The 7397-nt window shown below is 38.2% G+C and overlaps 1 pseudogene; it reads right to left on the reverse strand.

The window, feature by feature from the left end:
- Window positions 1-494: 494 nt before the first annotated feature.
- Window positions 495-652, reverse strand: LOC116280717 (small nucleolar RNA U3; annotated as a pseudogene).
- Between the last annotated feature and the right edge of the window lie 6745 nt (window positions 653-7397).

Consider the following 7397-nt stretch of genomic DNA (forward strand, 5'->3'; position numbering starts at 1 on the left):
TTATAGTTTTCCATGTATAAGAGTTTCATCTCCTTAGTTAGATTTATTCCTAGGTATTTTATTACTTTGGGTGCTATTTTGAAGGGGATTGTTTCTTTACTTTCTTTTTCTGTTGATTCATCATTAGTGTAAAGAAATGCAACTGATTTTTGAACATTAATCTTGTAACCTGATACCTTGCTGTATTCTTTGATTAGTTCTAGCAGTTTTTGTGTGGACCTTGTAGGGTTTTCTATATCTAGTATCATGTCATCAGCATATAGTGAAATTTTACCTCTTCTTTTCCAGTTTGGATCCCTTTTATTTCTCTCTCTTGCCTGATTGCTGTGGCTAGGACTTCCAAGACTATGTTGAATAGGAGTGGCTATAGTGGGCAGCCTTGTCTTGTCCCAGATTTTAGTGGGAAGCTTTTGAGTTTTTCACTGTTGAGTACTATGCTGGCTGTAGGTTTGTCATATATAGCTTTTATTATGTTGAGATATGTTCTCTCTATACCCACTTTGGTGAAAATTTTTATCATAAATGGGTGTTGAATTTTATCAAATGCTTTTTCTGCATCTATTAAGATGATCATGTGGTTTGGGTGCTCTATACGTTCAGAGAAACTTCTCTAGTAACGAACTATAGAAATGATCCCTGAAAGTATAGTCTTTCCAATGGCTTCTTGATGCATCCTTGCACTTGCCACCAATCCAACATTATGCTCAATCTCATGACTTCTCTCCTTTCCATGCAAGAGGGGAGCAGGATGATTTCTTCAGAGGATACATTTCTTGTTGTGACACAAATCCCCAGGCATGTGGACTAATGTGCCATGATTGGGCACTAACTTTCCATCTGAGCCTATGCAAATGTCACTGAATATGTACATATGTACAGATACATACATACCTTTATATTTATATAAACATATTTATTTAGTATAAGTATGGTCCATGCATTGTTCTTGACATGCAATACAAATTTTACACTGAATGCTATTTTATTTGGCAATTCTATGGGGGTGGGGTAGGGAAGGAAGATGAAATCTCTATTTATACACCTAGAGGAAGATTTTTGATGCATCAACAGCAGTGTTCCATCCAACCCCCTCTTCTCGTGTTATGTTTCCAGAGGCTTGAGAGCCAGACAAGGAAACCTGTTCCTTCAGCCTCTACCTGGCTCCAATAGCTGGGACCAGGCAGCCACTTCACCACATTAATCCACCCCATGAAACCAGAGCCTGTGTTTGCTGGTTATTAAGCTACCCTGTCCTCCATCCCACCCCCTTCCCCAAACACGCAGGCACACAAACACACAAAGGCCTTGGCTGGAGGTGGAGAGGTTAAGGGGGAGAAGGGGAGGGGAAAGGATTAGAGTCTTATCAAAATAGCATCTGCAGAGATCCTTCCAGGATAGGCATCACTCCCCACGTCTGTGGCCTGGGGCCAGGCTGGGGGCAGATGGGAAAACACCAGCTGGTGGGGGGGGGGAGGAGTGGTCCCTTGAGGGCAGAGGCTTCGCCAGGTGCATTGGGGATGGGGGAACTATTCTCCTCCCTACACAGGCCCCCCTGCCCCATTTATCTCTCTTTCTGGATTTTTTTTTTTTGTCTTTTTGGTCAAACTGTTACTTTCCAGGCATCACATAGTAAGAGCTCCTTAAGCCAGGATACTAACATTGCTAGGACGCTTGCATTTCGCATGGGATTCACCCATGTCTGAGAGAGGCAGAAGGCCCTCCTGGGGTAGGCAAGCTTGCACATCTAGGACCAGAGCCCTGCTGCTTTGGGGAGCTCTTCTCCTTGGGAGCCATCTAATCCTCTCTCCTGCTTTCATGACTGTCTCGTTCTAAACCAATTCAAGCAGGAGAATAGGAAGAGAATATTTTATTCCTCAAGTTCACAAGTCCTCCTGGCTCTCAATACTGACAGCAAAGTTCTGTCTAAAGTTCACACACATCTTTTGGCTACATTGGGAGATCTCGCTCCCACCCTTTTATTGGTTTTTGTTCTCGCAGATTTTTTTCAACTTCCTTTTTCCTTCTCAAGTCTACTTAACAGTAAAGGAGAAAAAAAATCAGAGTGCCTCATTTAAGAACAGTTTATCTTGAGGTGCAGAAGGACTTTCTAAGCATGATATCAAGGGAAGAAATCCACTAAGACCAATATTGATAGATGTGAGCACTGAAGACTTGTATGCTTCAAAATACCTTAAAAAACACTCCCAAGAAATACTTGTTATTTATATCCTTTATACAAAGAGCTCTTACAAATCAATAACAAAGAGAAACATGTATGACTAAAGAAAAAAACGTAAATGGCCAACAAATACATATAGAAAAGATGTCAACCTGAGTGGTAACAAAAAAAATGGCTTTTCTGATTGAAATAGCGATGAGATGTTAAAAAGTGTCTAAAAAAGTGACAAAATATCTTTTAAAAAATAGTATCAAGTGTTGGCAAGAATGAGGGGAAACTGGGACTTTCAAGCACTGTAGATTGCAGTGTTAAAATGTACAGCATGTGGGGGGGTAATGAGGCAACACAAATCAATAAACAAAAATGTTGTTACTCGTTGAGCTAGTTACTCTATTTCTAGTAATCTTTCTGAGAAAATGTTTTACACCAAGATGTAACTGTGAGGATGTTTATCACAATACTGTTTATAATAAGAAAAAAACTTGAAACTTGAAATTCATGCCCAGTTGTTTTAATGGATTATGATACATGGATTATGAACTCTGTAGACATTTAAACTCATGCTGTTAAGATCATGGTCTTTAAGCAGTTCTCAGTGGGGTCCTCTGGGATGGGATTTTGGCTTCTAAATCTCTTATCCATAATGGATACTTTTCTGTTTTACATAGTAGGCTTCCATGTAAGATTTAATTTGAGCCAAGAACTCATAGTCAAAAATAGTTTAAAAATCACTCTTAAAGAAGGACATTTAGGGAATTGCCAGATATCTTCTGTTTTCACTCCCAGATCCAGTCTCCTACCTTAGTAAAGGTATATTTTGACAACTATAGCTTCTATTTGAATTGTAGAACTTTTTGAAGTAATTTAGACATATGTATGCAGTCCAACTAAATCTAAGTATATTTTTGCTCCATGAGTTTTTTCATTTGGTGAGAACATTGTTTTTACCAGGTATTTCTTTACCCAAATTTGTGTTTGTGTTACCATTACCAAAACAAATAATTTTATCTTCAGTGTTGGACCTTTTGATTGAATTTAAAGTATTTACAAACATGTCAGGTTAAAATTTCAAAAACTTTAATTTGAGTCTATGAATTGGATTTTAAAAATGAGCATTTTTTTAAAAAAAATTCAGATTTTGTATTTGAATCAACTAAAGACATTGATATATAAAACTGGTACTATTTAACTGTTTACCAGGTTCATTTTCAGCTAATAGAGTCAACAGATTAACAGATGCTATTTCACTTTTTGTTTGTATACAAGAAATTCTGGAATTAAAAATGAGCAAAATTATGCTGGGAGAACACTCATTTGATCTCAATGCACAGTCATGAAGATCCATGGTTCACAAACATGTAAATGTACTTCCTGTAGCTAAATGTGTTACATCACTGTTTTCAGTCATTATCTTTAGAGAATATTTCTTAATGAAATAGATATTGCAGCTTACTTTACACCTAAAATAAATGACAAAACTCCTGTAGCATGTTTCATTGCTTAGTATATGTTTCCTGAACATATTGTATGTATGTTTAATCTATAATTTGTCATCCTTCCTAACAATCTTGCTGACTGCTATTTGGTAACTGTGAGCACTTCTTAATTTTGTCACATTCCACTGTGAAATGTCTGTAGACTCAAGAGACCAGTAGGGACAGCAGCACCAAATGCCTCTAACACTACAACCTGAGACTAGGAGATGCTGCTCCTAGGTGCTTGTGTCCAAAATGCACTTTAAAAAATTGTGGTTAGGATGAACCTGGAATAGTTTCCTTGGAAAGGAGGCATTAATCACATTAGGTTTGGAATGGTAGAGAAAAAGTTATCACAGGTAGTCTTCCAGATCTAACCACATGTTCAATGCACACACATCTTACGTATGACTAGATGACATGGCAGATGCTGAATGGATAAAAGAGTTTTCCAAACTCACTCCACTGATTTTAGTGCAACCATGTATAATAAGACTTTATTAAAAAGTAGAGAATCTGGGAAATGTCATACCGGATATAAAGCTAAGACAACAGATAGATCCCAGGATTATCCTAGGCAAACCTAGATGCATAGTCACCTTGCCTATACCCATCCTTCCCACTTTTGTACACAAGCTTTTGTGAATAAACCCTTCTGGACTCATCCTATTTCTAGCGTGCCATCTGTTTCCTGTTGGGTTCCTGGTGGATACAGTGGAATAGAAGGCTGTTCAAAATATATTGTTGTATGACAAAAGAAAATTACACAGTGGAGTGACAGTATGTTCCAAATTAAGTATGCTAGGTAGTTATGTATGTATAATTGCCTAGAAAAAAATTCTGGGCATGTATACATCAAAATGTCACTTGTAGTTATACATATCTGTGTGGTAGAATTAAAAATGACTTTTTTCTTTTATTGTAGTCTTTATATGATTTTAAAAAGTATCTCCAGTAGGCATGTGTTATGTTTGTAATAAGAAAAAAATAATTTTTTTCACAATTCTTTGTGAGTGGAGATAGGGGTCTAAAGGCATGTATTGGTGCTCTGCTGTGGTTCTCATGGGCTGCACTAAGTATCTAGTGTGCATCTGCCATGTTAAGAATGGACACCTAAATTGCTTCTAATTCCCTACTATAAAAAAGCAATACTCTAGTGAAATCATTTCACAGATTTTTACTAAAATTCTGTAAAGAATTTCTCTACCATATCACTCAAGAGTGTAAATACTGATCATAGAGAATATTTAAAAATAAACTTGATTTGGTTGAGTATTACCAGACTCTGCTTTATAATGACTACATTAACCTACACTCTCATCAGAGTGTGTAAAGATGCCTTTGTCCCCCTTTCTTCACAAACACCTTAATTCATCCAATTTCCTGATGTCTGTCAATTTGAAGAATGTAAAATTATACTTTATTGTTATTTTATTTACGTGTCTCAGTTACAAATGAGTTTGTCCCTTAATTGTTTAGCCAATTGAGTTTCTTCTTCTGTGATTGCCTGTCCACATCGTTTGCCCGTTTTTCTGTTGGACATTCTGTCTTTCTCTTTGTGTTGATTTCCAGGAGTTCCTTTTATATACACAAAGAATTCAAAGTAAACTATAAATACAAGAAAAATTTTAATTACGTACAGATGGTGAGTTCTTGGTTGTCCACAGTAAGTGTAGGAAATATAGGTTTGACAGGTAATCTCAAACTCATTAATATTTAGTTTGAGAATGTGGCAAAGGCACATATCCATCTGTGAATGTATCCAACCTTGATGGTGTCATTTGCAACCCTAGTTTGGGGATGGGAACTATCCAAGTAGACTCAGACAATAGAATTAGACTTCTGTTGCTCAACATACTAGCTCTTACAATCATGACCAAATTGGTTATTACAGAAATGTTTTTAGTTTAGTTTAATAGGACTCATTCAAGAAATTAAAATGAATGGTAAATGCACTAATGATAATTAACATTTATTGAGCACTCACTATGTGCCAGTCATCATGCTAGGTGCTTTACATACATTATAACCTGATTACAGAAGTGCTAATACTATACTCATTTTACAGGTGTGACACCTTAGATTTGAAGAGTGTTAAGTACTTGCCCAAGTCCACACAGGCAGGGGCTGTAAGATCCAGGAATTGAACCCCATTCAGGCTAAAAGAATTTCTATGTTGAAAGAAAAAGCAAGGTCTATCATAATTCTTCTTTTCAAGGTTATTTTCAAAAATAATTTCTAAGAATATATTAAATACTCTTGAAGAAGTCATATAAGGATAACAGAAAATTAGAGTTTATAAGACCCTTTGATAATCTAATTCAGCCTACTAAATTTATGATTGCAGGAAATATATCTCAGTGAAGTGATTCCGTTTGCTCAATATTACGCACCTGGTTTGTAGTGGGGCTAGTAGTAGAACCTGTACCTTCTGTTTCTCGGTCAAATATATACATCTGCAGTTGTAAATGTGGGATAACTATTTTCAAAAGTGAAAGGAGAGCCAAAGATGTCATTTTGGGAAGGCAAAACAATTTTGAGTTTCCATAAGGGAATGTTGAGGAAAGGTGATTCCCATGGCTCTTAGAAGTGGGAATTTGAGTGATTGAAGGCCCAGCATAGGCAGAATGGAGCACAGCCTTCTCAAAAACAGAATATAGCAAGAGAAGAGTACACAAGACCAATGGAGAACAGAAGTCCCAAGACAGAAGAACTGGCATTCCCAGGTTTGGAAAAAGAGGACTCTGCCCTATGCTACAGAGGCACTCAAAGATAGAAATGGGCCAGTAGCCCACAATGGCTAGCATTATGAGAAGTTTTAGTGCCAAATAATATGAATGAACATTAACTACAGTAGTAGAAGTTAGCAGTATGCTTGTCCTATCTGTGTATGAATCAAGGGAGAGGATGGGAATGGAAAATCCATGAAAGGGTGAATTAGAAGGCTGTGGAAACAGGGTTCTGTCCAGTGAAGAGAAGAATTAATCCCCCTTTCTTCCTAATGACAGTGGCATTACAGAGAGGGCCCAAGGACCTTTTTTAGGCATGGGAAGTGGTAACAAAGCCATTGTTTCACCAAAACTCTATGCTTCTGTGGCAGGGAAGAGAAGAAAGAGAAGGAAGAATCCACTGGAGAAAAAAGAACATAGCTACTGACTGCAGTTCTATACCTGCCATTGGAGAATTTTAGAGATGCTTATTAGAGGCCAGGAAGATGCAATGCAGGTAGAAGAAGCAATCTGTCTAGTCCAAGAAAGAGCAGTGGAAAGAATCCAGAAATAGAGCTGGATGATCCAGTTCCAGCAGGAGAAGCACGAAGGAGACAGATGAAGTGGGGAGTGAAACCCCCTTGGGGAGGTGGGTTGGATGTAAGCCAGGCAGGGTGGTGGAAAATAGCTGTTGGTGCCAAGAGAAGGACGAATTGAGTGCGAGGCCACTGGAGGGTGGGAGGGAGAGGGCACAGGGCAGGCTCTGCAGGAATCAGAGACATCAAGTGAGGGATGATGATTATTCCAGCTGTCCAAAACCCGTTCTGTTGATTTTGTGCTGGCAGGATGAGAATCTGGATGGGAGCTGAGAGTGGCAGGCGGGGGAGGAAGGGGATGCTGGGGAGGGGCTGATGGTCAGGGTATTGGCTGTCATGAGCTAGCATGAGTGATACCACTGCCCTATGTGTGCCCCACGAGTGAGATTTATTTTTCTTTTATGTAGTTTGTGAAGTGCTGATCCTAGCCCAGATTGTG

The sequence above is a fragment of the Vicugna pacos genome, chromosome 5 (genome assembly GCF_048564905.1).
Source record: "Vicugna pacos chromosome 5, VicPac4, whole genome shotgun sequence".
NCBI lineage: Eukaryota > Metazoa > Chordata > Mammalia > Artiodactyla > Camelidae > Vicugna > Vicugna pacos.